The sequence below is a fragment of the Ambystoma mexicanum genome, chromosome 14, assembly GCF_040938575.1.
Source record: "Ambystoma mexicanum isolate Mex_15411 chromosome 14, UKY_AmexF1_1, whole genome shotgun sequence".
Taxonomy (NCBI): domain Eukaryota; kingdom Metazoa; phylum Chordata; class Amphibia; order Caudata; family Ambystomatidae; genus Ambystoma; species Ambystoma mexicanum.
The window spans coordinates 565,805,686-565,821,701 of NC_090940.1; positions in this window are offsets into that span (position 1 = coordinate 565,805,686).

The window sequence follows — 16,016 nt, forward strand, 5'->3', positions numbered from 1 at the left end:
AGGATGCCTGTAAACCCCTTTTTTGGGCATCCAACGTTTTCAACCTTTTTGCAGGCCTTAGATGCATTTTAAGGGCTTTTTTGGCTGATAACATATACTGAACGTTCAGGGGTATAGGATTCATTTTTTCGTTCCCAATATATTTTTGGGATGTTCAGTGGTCTAGGATGCAGGTTAATGCCCCTTTCAGGCTGCAAATGTTTTTGGGACATTCAGAGCTCTCTGACAGTTTTTGGGCCACCAACATTTTCTGGACTTTAGGGGGTCTAGGATGTCTGTAAACCCCTTTTTTGGGCCTCCAAAGTTTTCAACCTTTTTGCAGGCCTAAGATGCATTTTAAGGCCCCTTTTGCCTGCTAACATATTCTGAACGTTCATGGGTGTAGGATGCATTTTCCGTGCCCAAAATATTTTTGGGAAATTCAGTCATCTAGGATGCGGGTTAATGCCCCTTTCAGGCTGCAAATGTTTTTGGGACAATCAGAGCTCTCTGACACAGTTTTTGGGCCACCAACATTTTCTGGACTTTAGGGGGTCTAGGATATCTGTAAACCCCTTTTTTGGGCCTCAAAAGTTTTCAACCTTTTTGCAGGCCTAAGATGCATTTTAAGGCCTTTTTTGCCTGCTAACATATTCTGAACGTTCACGGGTGTAGGATGCATTTTCCGTGCCCAAAATATTTTTTGGAAATTCAGTCATCTAGGATGCGGGTTAATGCCGCTTTCAGGCTGCAAATGTTTTTGGGACATTCAGAGCTCTCTGACACAGTTTTTGGGCCACCAACATTTTCTGGACTTTTGGGGGTCTAGGATGTCTGTAAACCCCTTTTTTGGGCCTGCAAAGTTTTAAACCTTTTTGCAGGCCTAAGATGCATTTTAAGGCCTTTTTTGGGCTGCTAACATATACTGAACTTTCAGGGGTGTAGGATGCATTTTTCGTGCCCAATATATTTTTGGGATTTTCAGTGGTCTAGGATGCGGGTTAATGCCCCTTTCAGGCTGGACATGTTTTTGGGACATTCAGAGCTCTCTGACACAGTTTTTGGGCCACAAACATTTTCTGGACTTTATGGGGTCTAGGATGTCTGTAAAGCCCTTTTTTGGGCCTCCAAAGTTTTCAACCTTTTTGCAGGCCTAAGAAGCATTTTAGGGCTTTTTTGGCTGCTAACATATACTGAACGTTCAGGGGTATAGGATTAATTTTTTCGTTCCCAATATATTTTTGGGATTTTCAGTGGTCTATGATGCGGGTTAATGCCCCTTTCAGGCTGGAAATGTTTTTGGGACATTCAGAGCTCTCTGACACAGTTTTTGGGCCACCAACATTTTCTGGACTTTAGGGGGTCTAGGATGCCTGTAAAACCCTTTTTTGGGCCTTCAAAGTTTTCAACCTTTTTGCATGCCTAAAATGCATTTTAAGTCCTTTTTTGCCTGCTAACATATTCTGAACGTTCACGGGTGTAGGATGCATTTTCCGTGCCCAAAATATTTTTTGGAAATTCAGTCGTCTAGGATGCAGGTTAATGCCCCTTTCAGGCTGCAAATGTTTTTGGGACATTCAGAGCTCTCTGACACAGTTTTTGGGCCACAGACATTTTCTGGACTTTAGGGGGTCTAGGATGTCTGTAAAGCCCTTTTTTGGGCCTCCAAAGTTTTCAACCTTTTTGCAGGCATTAGATGCATTTTAAGGGCTTTTTTGGCTGCTAACATATACTGAACGTTTAGTGGTATAGGATTCATTTTTTCGTTCCCAATATATTTTTGGGATTTTCAGTGGTCTAGGATGCGGGTTAATGCCCCTTTCAGGCTGCAAATGTTTTTGGGACATTCAGAGCTCTCTGACACATTTTATGGGCCACCAATATTTTCAGGACTTTAGGGGCTCTAGGATGCCTGTAAACCCCTTTTATGGGCATCCAAAGTTTTCAACCTTTTTGCAGGCCTAAGATGCATTTTAAGGCCTTTTTGGGCTGCTAACATATACTGAACTTTCAAGGTGTAGGATGCATTTTCCGTGCCCAATACATTTTTGGGAAATTCAGTGGTCTAGGATGCGGGTTAATGCCCCTTTCAGGCTGCAAATGTTTTTGGGACATTCAGAGCTCTCTGACACAGTTTTTGGGCCACCAACATTTTCTGGACTTTAGGGGGTTTAGGATATCTGTAAACCCCTTTTTTGGGCCTCCAAAGTTTTCAACCTTTTTGCAGGCCTAAGATGCATTTTAAGGCCTTTTTTGCCTGCTAACATATTCTGAACGTTCACGGGTGTAGGATGCATTTTCCGTGCCCAAAATATTTTTTGGAAATTCAGTCGTCTAGGATGCGGGTTAATGCCCCTTTCAGGCTGCAAATGTTTTTGGGACAATCAGAGCTCTCTGACACAGTTTTTGGGCCACCAACATTTTCTGGACTTTAGGGGGTCTAGGATATCTGTAAACCCCTTTTTTGGGCCTCCAAAGTTTTCAACCTTTTTGCAGGCCTAAGATGCATTTTAAGGCCTTTTTTGCCTGCTAACATATTCTGAACGTTCAGGGGTGTAGGATGCATTTTTCATGCCCAAAATATTTTTGAGAATTTCAGTGGTCTAGGATGAGGGTTAATGCCCCTTTCAGGCTGCAAATGTTTTTGGGACATTCAGAGCTCTCTGACACAGTTTTTGGGCCACCAATATTTTCTGGACTTTAGGGGGTCTAGGATGCCTGTAAACCCCTTTTTTGGGCATCCAACGTTTTCAACCTTTTTGCAGGCCTAAGATGCATTTTAAGGCCTTTTTGGGCTGCTAACATATACTGAACTTTCAGGGTGTAGGATGCATTTTCCGTGGCCAAAATATTCTTGGGAAATTCAGTGGTCTAGGGTGCGGGTTAATGCTCCTTTCAAGCTGCAAATGTTTTTGGGTCATTCCGAGCTCTCTGACAGTTTTTGGGCCACCAACATTTTCTGGACTTTAGGGGGTCTAGGATGCCTGTAAACCCCTTTTTTGGGCATCCAACGTTTTCAACCTTTTTGCAGGCCTAAGATGCATTTTAAGGCCTTTTTTGCCTGCTAACATATACTGAACTTTCAGGGTGTAGGATGCATTTTCCGTGGCCAAAATATTCTTGGGAAATTCAGTGGTCTAGGATGCGGGTTGTGCCCCTTTCAGGCTTCAAATGTTTTTGGGACATTCAGAGCTCTCTGATACACTTTTTGGGCCACCAACATTTTCTGGACTTTAGGGGGTGTAGGATGTCTGTAAACCCCTTTTTTGGGCCTCCAAAGTTTTCAACCTTTTTGCAGGCCTAAGATGCATTTTAAGAGTTTTTTTGCCTGCTAACATATTCTGAACGTTCAGGGGTATAGGATTCATTTTTCATGCCCAATATATTTTTGGGATTTTCAGTGGTCTAGGATGCGGGTTAATGCCCCTTTCAGGCTGCAAATGTTTTTGGGACATTCAGAGCTCTCTAACACAGTTTTTGGGCCACAAACATTTTCTGGACTTTATGGGGTCTAGGATGTCTGTAAACCCCATTTTTGGGCATCCAAAGTTTTCAACCTTTTTGCAGGCCTAAGATGCATTTTAAGGCCTTTTTGGGCTGCTAACATATACTGAACGTTTAGTGGTATAGGATTCATTTTTTCGTTCCCAATATATTTTTGGGATTTTCAGTTGTCTAGGATGCGGGTTAATGCCCCTTTCAGGCTGCAAATGTTTTTGGGACATTCAGAGCTCTCTGACACATTTTTTGGGCCACCAATATTTCCTGGACTTTAGGGGCTCTAGGATGCCTGTAAACCCCTTTTTTGGGCATCCAAAGTTTTCAACCTTTTTGCAGGCCTAAGATGCATTTTAAGGCCTTTTTGGGCTGCTAACATATACTGAACTTTCAAGGTGTAGGATGCATTTTCCGTGCCCAAAACATTTTTGGGAAATTCAGTGGTCTAGGATGCGGGTTAATGCCCCTTTCAGGCTGCAAATGTTTTTGGGACATTCAGAGCTCTCTGACACAGTTTTTGGGCCACCAACATTTTCTGGACTTTAGGGGGTTTAGGATATCTGTAAACCCCTTTTTTGGGCCTCCAAAGTTTTCAACCTTTTTGCAGGCCTAAGATGCATTTTAAGGCCTTTTTTGCCTGCTAACATATTCTGAACGTTCACGAGTGTAGGATGCATTTTCCGTGCCCAAAATATTTTTTGGAAATTCAGTCGTCTAGGATGCAGGTTAATGCCCCTTTCAGGCTGCAAATGTTTTTGGGACATTCAGAGCTCTCTGACACAGTTTTTGGGCCACAAATATTTTCTGGACTTTAGGGGGTCTAGGATGTCTGTAAAGCCCTTTTTTGGGCCTCCATAGTTTTCAACCTTTTTGCAGGCCTTAGATGCATTTTAAGGGCTTTTTTGGCTTCTAACATATACTGAACGTTCAGGGGTATAGGATTCATTTTTTCGTTCCCAATATACTTTTGGGATTTTCAGTGGTCTAGGATGCAGGTTAATGCCCCTTTCAGGCTGCAAATGTTTTTGGGACATTCAGAGCTCTCTGACAGTTTTTGGGCCACCAACATTTTCTGGACTTTAGGGGGTCTAGGATGTCTGTAAACCCCTTTTTTGGGCCTCCAAAGTTTTCAACCTTTTTGCAGGCCTAAGATGCATTTTAAGGCCCCTTTTGCCTGCTAACATATTCTGAACGTTCATGGGTGTAGGATGCATTTTCTGTGCCCAAAATATTTTTGGGAAATTCAGTCATCTAGGATGCGGGTTAATGCACCTTTCAGGCTGCAAATGTTTTTGGGACATTCCGAGCGCTCTCACACAGTTTTTGGGCCACAAACATTTTCTGGACTTTAGGGGGTCTAGGATGTCTGTAAAGCCCTTTTTTGGGCCTCCAAAGTTTTCAACCTTTTTGCAGGCCTTAGATGCATTTTAAGGGCTTTTTTGGCTGCTAACATATACTTAACGTTTAGTGGTATAGGATTCATTTTTTCGTTCCCAATATATTTTTGGGATTTTCAGTGGTCTAGGATGCGGGTTAATGCCCCTTTCAGGCTGCAAATGTTTTTGGGACATTCAGAGCTCTCTGACACATTTTTTGGGCCACCAATATTTTCTGGACTTTAGGGGCTCTAGGATGCCTGTAAACCCCTTTTTTGGGCATCCAAAGTTTTCAACCTTTTTGCAGGCCTAAGATGCATTTTAAGGCCTTTTTTGGGCTGCTAACATATACTGAACTTTCAGGGGTGTAGGATGCATTTTTTGTGCCCAATATATTTTTGGGAATTTCAGTGGTCTAGGGTGCGGGTTAATGCTCCTTTCAAGCTGCAAATGTTTTTGGACATTCAGAGCTCTCTGACAGTTTTTGCGCCACCAACATTTCTGGACTTTAGGGGGTCTAGGATATCTGTAAACCCCTTTTTTGGGCATCCAAAGTTTTCAACCTTTTTGCAGGCCTAAGATGCATTTTAAGGCCTTTTTTGCCTGCTAACATATTCTAACGTTCAGGGGTGTAGGATGCATTTTTCATGCCCAAAATATTTTTGAGAATTTCAGTGGTCTAGGATGAGGGTTAATGCCCCTTTCAGGCTGCAAATGTTTTCAGGACATTCAGAGCTCTCTGACACATTTTTTGGGCCACCAATATTTTCTGGACTTTAGGGGCTCTAGGATGCCTGTAAACCCCTTTTTTGGGCATCCAAAGTTTTCAACCTTTTTGCAGGCCTAAGATGCATTTTAAGGCCTTTTTGGGCTGCTAACATATACTGAACTTTCAAGGTGTAGGATGCATTTTCCGTGCCCAATACATTTTTGGGAAATTCAGTGGTCTAGGATGCGGGTTAATGCCCCTTTCAGGCTGCAAATGTTTTTGGGACATTCAGAGCTCTCTGACACAGTTTTTGGGCCACCAACATTTTCTGGACTTTAGGGGGTTTAGGATATCTGTAAACCCCTTTTTTGGGCCTCCAAAGTTTTCAACCTTTTTGCAGGCCTAAGATGCATTTTAAGGCCTTTTTTTGCCTGCTAACATATTCTGAACGTTCACGGGTGTAGGATGCATTTTCCGTGCCCAAAATATTTTTTGGAAATTCAGTCGTCTAGGATGCGGGTTAATGCCCCTTTCAGGCTGCAAATGTTTTTGGGACAATCAGAGCTCTCTGACACAGTTTTTGGGCCACCAACATTTTCTGGACTTTAGGGGGTCTAGGATATCTGTAAATCCCTTTTTTGGGCCTCCAAAGTTTTCAACCTTTTTGCAGGCCTAAGATGCATTTTAAGGCCTTTTTTGCCTGCTAACATATTCTGAACGTTCAGGGGTGTAGGATGCATTTTTCATGCCCAAAATATTTTTGAGAATTTCAGTGGTCTAGGATGAGGGTTAATGCCCCTTTCAGGCTGCAAATGTTTTTGGGACATTCAGAGCTCTCTGACACAGTTTTTGGGCCACCAATATTTTCTGGACTTTAGGGGGTCTAGGATGCCTGTAAACCCCTTTTTTGGGCATCCAACGTTTTCAACCTTTTTGCAGGCCTAAGATGCATTTTAAGGCCTTTTTGGGCTGCTAACATATACTGAACTTTCAGGGTGTAGGATGCATTTTCCGTGCCCAAAATATTCTTGGGAAATTCAGTGGTCTAGGGTGCGGGTTAATGCTCCTTTCAAGCTGCAAATGTTTTTGGGTCATTCCGAGCTCTCTGACAGTTTTTGAGCCACCAACATTTTCTGGACTTTAGGGGGTCTAGGATGTCTGTAAACCCCTTTTTTGGGCCTCCAAAGTTTTCAACCTTTTTGCAGGCCTAAGATGCATTTTAAGGCCTTTTTGGGCTGCTAACATATACTGAACTTTCAGGGTGTAGGATGCATTTTCCGTGGCCAAAATATTCTTGGGAAATTCAGTGGTCTAGGGTGCGGGTTAATGCTCCTTTCAAGCTGCAAATGTTTTTGGGTCATTCCGAGCTCTCTGACAGTTTTTGGGCCACCAACATTTTCTGGACTTTAGGGGGTCTAGGATGCCTGTAAACCCCTTTTTTGGGCATCCAACGTTTTCAACCTTTTTGCAGGCCTAAGATGCATTTTAAGGCCTTTTTTGCCTGCTAACATATACTGAACTTTCAGGGTGTAGGATGCATTTTCCGTGGCCAAAATATTCTTGGGAAATTCAGTGGTCTAGGATGCGGGTTGTGCCCCTTTCAGGCTTCAAATGTTTTTGGGACATTCAGAGCTCTCTGATACACTTTTTGGGCCACCAACATTTTCTGGACTTTAGGGGGTGTAGGATGTCTGTAAACCCCTTTTTTGGGCCTCCAAAGTTTTCAACCTTTTTGCAGGCCTAAGATGCATTTTAAGAGTTTTTTTGCCTGCTAACATATTCTGAACGTTCAGGGGTATAGGATTCATTTTTCATGCCCAATATATTTTTGGGATTTTCAGTGGTCTAGGATGCGGGTTAATGCCCCTTTCAGGCTGCAAATGTTTTTGGGACATTCAGAGCTCTCTAACACAGTTTTTGGGCCACAAACATTTTCTGGACTTTATGGGGTCTAGGATGTCTGTAAACCCCATTTTTGGGCATCCAAAGTTTTCAACCTTTTTGCAGGCCTAAGATGCATTTTAAGGCCTTTTTGGGCTGCTAACATATACTGAACGTTTAGTGGTATAGGATTCATTTTTTCGTTCCCAATATATTTTTGGGATTTTCAGTTGTCTAGGATGCGGGTTAATGCCCCTTTCAGGCTGCAAATGTTTTTGGGACATTCAGAGCTCTCTGACACATTTTTTGGGCCACCAATATTTCCTGGACTTTAGGGGCTCTAGGATGCCTGTAAACCCCTTTTTTGGGCATCCAAAGTTTTCAACCTTTTTGCAGGCCTAAGATGCATTTTAAGGCCTTTTTGGGCTGCTAACATATACTGAACTTTCAAGGTGTAGGATGCATTTTCCGTGCCCAAAACATTTTTGGGAAATTCAGTGGTCTAGGATGCGGGTTAATGCCCCTTTCAGGCTGCAAATGTTTTTGGGACATTCAGAGCTCTCTGACACAGTTTTTGGGCCACCAACATTTTCTGGACTTTAGGGGGTTTAGGATATCTGTAAACCCCTTTTTTGGGCCTCCAAAGTTTTCAACCTTTTTGCAGGCCTAAGATGCATTTTAAGGCCTTTTTTGCCTGCTAACATATTCTGAACGTTCACGGGTGTAGGATGCATTTTCCGTGCCCAAAATATTTTTTGGAAATTCAGTCGTCTAGGATGCAGGTTAATGCCCCTTTCAGGCTGCAAATGTTTTTGGGACATTCAGAGCTCTCTGACACAGTTTTTGGGCCACAAATATTTTCTGGACTTTAGGGGGTCTAGGATGTCTGTAAAGCCCTTTTTTGGGCCTCCATAGTTTTCAACCTTTTTGCAGGCCTTAGATGCATTTTAAGGGCTTTTTTGGCTTCTAACATATACTGAACGTTCAGGGGTATAGGATTCATTTTTTCGTTCCCAATATACTTTTGGGATTTTCAGTGGTCTAGGATGCAGGTTAATGCCCCTTTCAGGCTGCAAATGTTTTTGGGACATTCAGAGCTCTCTGACAGTTTTTGGGCCACCAACATTTTCTGGACTTTAGGGGGTCTAGGATGTCTGTAAACCCCTTTTTTGGGCCTCCAAAGTTTTCAACCTTTTTGCAGGCCTAAGATGCATTTTAAGGCCCCTTTTGCCTGCTAACATATTCTGAACGTTCATGGGTGTAGGATGCATTTTCTGTGCCCAAAATATTTTTGGGAAATTCAGTCATCTAGGATGCGGGTTAATGCACCTTTCAGGCTGCAAATGTTTTTGGGACATTCCGAGCGCTCTCACACAGTTTTTGGGCCACAAACATTTTCTGGACTTTAGGGGGTCTAGGATGTCTGTAAAGCCCTTTTTTGGGCCTCCAAAGTTTTCAACCTTTTTGCAGGCCTTAGATGCATTTTAAGGGCTTTTTTGGCTGCTAACATATACTTAACGTTTAGTGGTATAGGATTCATTTTTTCGTTCCCAATATATTTTTGGGATTTTCAGTGGTCTAGGATGCGGGTTAATGCCCCTTTCAGGCTGCAAATGTTTTTGGGACATTCAGAGCTCTCTGACACATTTTTTGGGCCACCAATATTTTCTGGACTTTAGGGGCTCTAGGATGCCTGTAAACCCCTTTTTTGGGCATCCAAAGTTTTCAACCTTTTTGCAGGCCTAAGATGCATTTTAAGGCCTTTTTTGGGCTGCTAACATATACTGAACTTTCAGGGGTGTAGGATGCATTTTTTGTGCCCAATATATTTTTGGGAATTTCAGTGGTCTAGGGTGCGGGTTAATGCTCCTTTCAAGCTGCAAATGTTTTTGGACATTCAGAGCTCTCTGACAGTTTTTGCGCCACCAACATTTCTGGACTTTAGGGGGTCTAGGATATCTGTAAACCCCTTTTTTGGGCATCCAAAGTTTTCAACCTTTTTGCAGGCCTAAGATGCATTTTAAGGCCTTTTTTGCCTGCTAACATATTCTAACGTTCAGGGGTGTAGGATGCATTTTTCATGCCCAAAATATTTTTGAGAATTTCAGTGGTCTAGGATGAGGGTTAATGCCCCTTTCAGGCTGCAAATGTTTTCAGGACATTCAGAGCTCTCTGACACATTTTTTGGGCCACCAATATTTTCTGGACTTTAGGGGCTCTAGGATGCCTGTAAACCCCTTTTTTGGGCATCCAAAGTTTTCAACCTTTTTGCAGGCCTAAGATGCATTTTAAGGCCTTTTTGGGCTGCTAACATATACTGAACTTTCAAGGTGTAGGATGCATTTTCCGTGCCCAATACATTTTTGGGAAATTCAGTGGTCTAGGATGCGGGTTAATGCCCCTTTCAGGCTGCAAATGTTTTTGGGACATTCAGAGCTCTCTGACACAGTTTTTGGGCCACCAACATTTTCTGGACTTTAGGGGGTTTAGGATATCTGTAAACCCCTTTTTTGGGCCTCCAAAGTTTTCAACCTTTTTGCAGGCCTAAGATGCATTTTAAGGCCTTTTTTTGCCTGCTAACATATTCTGAACGTTCACGGGTGTAGGATGCATTTTCCGTGCCCAAAATATTTTTTGGAAATTCAGTCGTCTAGGATGCGGGTTAATGCCCCTTTCAGGCTGCAAATGTTTTTGGGACAATCAGAGCTCTCTGACACAGTTTTTGGGCCACCAACATTTTCTGGACTTTAGGGGGTCTAGGATATCTGTAAACCCCTTTTTTGGGCCTCCAAAGTTTTCAACCTTTTTGCAGGCCTAAGATGCATTTTAAGGCCTTTTTTGCCTGCTAACATATTCTGAACGTTCAGGGGTGTAGGATGCATTTTTCATGCCCAAAATATTTTTGAGAATTTCAGTGGTCTAGGATGAGGGTTAATGCCCCTTTCAGGCTGCAAATGTTTTTGGGACATTCAGAGCTCTCTGACACAGTTTTTGGGCCACCAATATTTTCTGGACTTTAGGGGGTCTAGGATGCCTGTAAACCCCTTTTTTGGGCATCCAACGTTTTCAACCTTTTTGCAGGCCTAAGATGCATTTTAAGGCCTTTTTGGGCTGCTAACATATACTGAACTTTCAGGGTGTATGATGCATTTTCCGTGCCCAAAATATTCTTGGGAAATTCAGTGGTCTAGGGTGCGGGTTAATGCTCCTTTCAAGCTGCAAATGTTTTTGGGTCATTCCGAGCTCTCTGACAGTTTTTGAGCCACCAACATTTTCTGGACTTTAGGGGGTCTAGGATGTCTGTAAACCCCTTTTTTGGGCCTCCAAAGTTTTCAACCTTTTTGCAGGCCTAAGATGCATTTTAAGGCCTTTTTTGCCTGCTAACATATTCTGAACATTCACGGGTGTAGGATACATTTTCCGTGCCCAAAATATTTTTGGGAAATTCAGTCGTCTAGGATGTGGGTTAATGCCCCTTTCAGGCTGCAAATGTTTTTGGGACATTCAGAGCTCACTGACACAGTTTTTGGGCCACAAACACTTTCTGGACTTTAGGGGGTCTAGGATGTCTGTAAAGCCCTTTTTTGGGCCTGCAAAGTTTTAAACCTTTTTGCAGGCCTAAGATGCATTTTAAGGCCTTTTTTGGGCTGCTAACATATACTGAACTTTCAGGGGTGTAGGATGCATTTTTCGTGCCCAATATATTTTTGGGATTTTCAGTGGTCTAGGATGCGGGTTAATGCCCCTTTCAGGCTGGACATGTTTTTGGGACATTCAGAGCTCTCTGACACAGTTTTTGGGCCACAAACATTTTCTGGACTTTATGGGGTCTAGGATGTCTGTAAAGCCCTTTTTTGGGCCTCCAAAGTTTTCAACCTTTTTGCAGGCCTAAGAAGCATTTTAGGGCTTTTTTGGCTGCTAACATATACTGAACGTTCAGGGGTATAGGATTAATTTTTTCGTTCCCAATATATTTTTGGGATTTTCAGTGGTCTATGATGCGGGTTAATGCCCCTTTCAGGCTGGAAATGTTTTTGGGACATTCAGAGCTCTCTGACACAGTTTTTGGGCCACCAACATTTTCTGGACTTTAGGGGGTCTAGGATGCCTGTAAAACCCTTTTTTGGGCCTTCAAAGTTTTCAACCTTTTTGCATGCCTAAAATGCATTTTAAGGCCTTTTTTGCCTGCTAACATATTCTGAACGTTCACGGGTGTAGGATGCATTTTCCGTGCCCAAAATATTTTTTGGAAATTCAGTCGTCTAGGATGCAGGTTAATGCCCCTTTCAGGCTGCAAATGTTTTTGGGACATTCAGAGCTCTCTGACACAGTTTTTGGGCCACAGACATTTTCTGGACTTTAGGGGGTCTAGGATGTCTGTAAAGCCCTTTTTTGGGCCTCCAAAGTTTTCAACCTTTTTGCAGGCATTAGATGCATTTTAAGGGCTTTTTTGGCTGCTAACATATACTGAACGTTTAGTGGTATAGGATTCATTTTTTCGTTCCCAATATATTTTTGGGATTTTCAGTGGTCTAGGATGCGGGTTAATGCCCCTTTCAGGCTGCAAATGTTTTTGGGACATTCAGAGCTCTCTGACACATTTTATGGGCCACCAATATTTTCTGGACTTTAGGGGCTCTAGGATGCCTGTAAACCCCTTTTATGGGCATCCAAAGTTTTCAACCTTTTTGCAGGCCTAAGATGCATTTTAAGGCCTTTTTGGGCTGCTAACATATACTGAACTTTCAAGGTGTAGGATGCATTTTCCGTGCCCAATACATTTTTGGGAAATTCAGTGGTCTAGGATGCGGGTTAATGCCCCTTTCAGGCTGCAAATGTTTTTGGGACATTCAGAGCTCTCTGACACAGTTTTTGGGCCACCAACATTTTCTGGACTTTAGGGGGTTTAGGATATCTGTAAACCCCTTTTTTGGGCCTCCAAAGTTTTCAACCTTTTTGCAGGCCTAAGATGCATTTTAAGGCCTTTTTTGCCTGCTAACATATTCTGAACGTTCACGGGTGTAGGATGCATTTTCCGTGCCCAAAATATTTTTTGGAAATTCAGTCGTCTAGGATGCGGGTTAATGCCCCTTTCAGGCTGCAAATGTTTTTGGGACAATCAGAGCTCTCTGACACAGTTTTTGGGCCACCAACATTTTCTGGACTTTAGGGGGTCTAGGATATCTGTAAACCCCTTTTTTGGGCCTCCAAAGTTTTCAACCTTTTTGCAGGCCTAAGATGCATTTTAAGGCCTTTTTTGCCTGCTAACATATTCTGAACGTTCAGGGGTGTAGGATGCATTTTTCATGCCCAAAATATTTTTGAGAATTTCAGTGGTCTAGGATGAGGGTTAATGCCCCTTTCAGGCTGCAAATGTTTTTGGGACATTCAGAGGTCTCTGACACAGTTTTTGGGCCACCAATATTTTCTGGACTTTAGGGGGTCTAGGATGCCTGTAAACCCCTTTTTTGGGCATCCAACGTTTTCAACCTTTTTGCAGGCCTAAGATGCATTTTAAGGCCTTTTTTGCCTGCTAACATATACTGAAAGTTTAGTGGTATAGGATTCATTTTTTCGTTCCCAATATATTTTTGGGATTTTCAGTGGTCTAGGATGCGGGTTAATGCCCCTTTCAGGCTGCAAATGTTTTTGGGACATTCAGAGCTCTCTGACACATTTTATGGGCCACCAATATTTTCTGGACTTTAGGGGCTCTAGGATGCCTGTAAACCCCTTTTATGGGCATCCAAAGTTTTCAACCTTTTTGCAGGCCTAAGATGCATTTTAAGGCCTTTTTGGGCTGCTAACATATACTGAACTTTCAGGGTGTAGGATGCATTTTCCGTGGCCAAAATATTCTTGGGAAATTCAGTGGTCTAGGGTGCGGGTTAATGCTCCTTTCAAGCTGCAAATGTTTTTGGGTCATTCCGAGCTCTCTGACAGTTTTTGGGCCACCAACATTTTCTGGACTTTAGGGGGTCTAGGATGCCTGTAAACCCCTTTTTTGGGCATCCAACGTTTTCAACCTTTTTGCAGGCCTAAGATGCATTTTAAGGCCTTTTTTGCCTGCTAACATATACTGAACTTTCAGGGTGTAGGATGCATTTTCCGTGGCCAAAATATTCTTGGGAAATTCAGTGGTCTAGGATGCGGGTTGTGCCCCTTTCAGGCTTCAAATGTTTTTGGGACATTCAGAGCTCTCTGATACACTTTTTGGGCCACCAACATTTTCTGGACTTTAGGGGGTGTAGGATGTCTGTAAACCCCTTTTTTGGGCCTCCAAAGTTTTCAACCTTTTTGCAGGCCTAAGATGCATTTTAAGAGTTTTTTTGCCTGCTAACATATTCTGAACGTTCAGGGGTATAGGATTCATTTTTCATGCCCAATATATTTTTGGGATTTTCAGTGGTCTAGGATGCGGGTTAATGCCCCTTTCAGGCTGCAAATGTTTTTGGGACATTCAGAGCTCTCTAACACAGTTTTTGGGCCACAAACATTTTCTGGACTTTATGGGGTCTAGGATGTCTGTAAACCCCATTTTTGGGCATCCAAAGTTTTCAACCTTTTTGCAGGCCTAAGATGCATTTTAAGGCCTTTTTGGGCTGCTAACATATACTGAACGTTTAGTGGTATAGGATTCATTTTTTCGTTCCCAATATATTTTTGGGATTTTCAGTTGTCTAGGATGCGGGTTAATGCCCCTTTCAGGCTGCAAATGTTTTTGGGACATTCAGAGCTCTCTGACACATTTTTTGGGCCACCAATATTTCCTGGACTTTAGGGGCTCTAGGATGCCTGTAAACCCCTTTTTTGGGCATCCAAAGTTTTCAACCTTTTTGCAGGCCTAAGATGCATTTTAAGGCCTTTTTGGGCTGCTAACATATACTGAACTTTCAAGGTGTAGGATGCATTTTCCGTGCCCAAAACATTTTTGGGAAATTCAGTGGTCTAGGATGCGGGTTAATGCCCCTTTCAGGCTGCAAATGTTTTTGGGACATTCAGAGCTCTCTGACACAGTTTTTGGGCCACCAACATTTTCTGGACTTTAGGGGGTTTAGGATATCTGTAAACCCCTTTTTTGGGCCTCCAAAGTTTTCAACCTTTTTGCAGGCCTAAGATGCATTTTAAGGCCTTTTTTGCCTGCTAACATATTCTGAACGTTCACGGGTGTAGGATGCATTTTCCGTGCCCAAAATATTTTTTGGAAATTCAGTCGTCTAGGATGCAGGTTAATGCCCCTTTCAGGCTGCAAATGTTTTTGGGACATTCAGAGCTCTCTGACACAGTTTTTGGGCCACAAACATTTTCTGGACTTTAGGGGGTCTAGGATGTCTGTAAAGCCCTTTTTTGGGCCTCCATAGTTTTCAACCTTTTTGCAGGCCTTAGATGCATTTTAAGGGCTTTTTTGGCTTCTAACATATACTGAACGTTCAGGGGTATAGGATTCATTTTTTCGTTCCCAATATACTTTTGGGATTTTCAGTGGTCTAGGATGCAGGTTAATGCCCCTTTCAGGCTGCAAATGTTTTTGGGACATTCAGAGCTCTCTGACAGTTTTTGGGCCACCAACATTTTCTGGACTTTAGGGGGTCTAGGATGTCTGTAAACCCCTTTTTTGGGCCTCCAAAGTTTTCAACCTTTTTGCAGGCCTAAGATGCATTTTAAGGCCCCTTTTGCCTGCTAACATATTCTGAACGTTCATGGGTGTAGGATGCATTTTCTGTGCCCAAAATATTTTTGGGAAATTCAGTCATCTAGGATGCGGGTTAATGCACCTTTCAGGCTGCAAATGTTTTTGGGACATTCCGAGCGCTCTCACACAGTTTTTGGGCCACAAACATTTTCTGGACTTTAGGGGGTCTAGGATGTCTGTAAAGCCCTTTTTTGGGCCTCCAAAGTTTTCAACCTTTTTGCAGGCCTTAGATGCATTTTAAGGGCTTTTTTGGCTGCTAACATATACTTAACGTTTAGTGGTATAGGATTCATTTTTTCGTTCCCAATATATTTTTGGGATTTTCAGTGGTCTAGGATGCGGGTTAATGCCCCTTTCAGGCTGCAAATGTTTTTGGGACATTCAGAGCTCTCTGACACATTTTTTGGGCCACCAATATTTTCTGGACTTTAGGGGCTCTAGGATGCCTGTAAACCCCTTTTTTGGGCATCCAAAGTTTTCAACCTTTTTGCAGGCCTAAGATGCATTTTAAGGCCTTTTTTGGGCTGCTAACATATACTGAACTTTCAGGGGTGTAGGATGCATTTTTTGTGCCCAATATATTTTTGGGAATTTCAGTGGTCTAGGGTGCGGGTTAATGCTCCTTTCAAGCTGCAAATGTTTTTGGACATTCAGAGCTCTCTGACAGTTTTTGCGCCACCAACATTTCTGGACTTTAGGGGGTCTAGGATATCTGTAAACCCCTTTTTTGGGCATCCAAAGTTTTCAACCTTTTTGCAGGCCTAAGATGCATTTTAAGGCCTTTTTTGCCTGCTAACATATTCTAACGTTCAGGGGTGTAGGATGCATTTTTCATGCCCAAAATATTTTTGAGAATTTCAGTGGTCTAGGATGAGGGTTA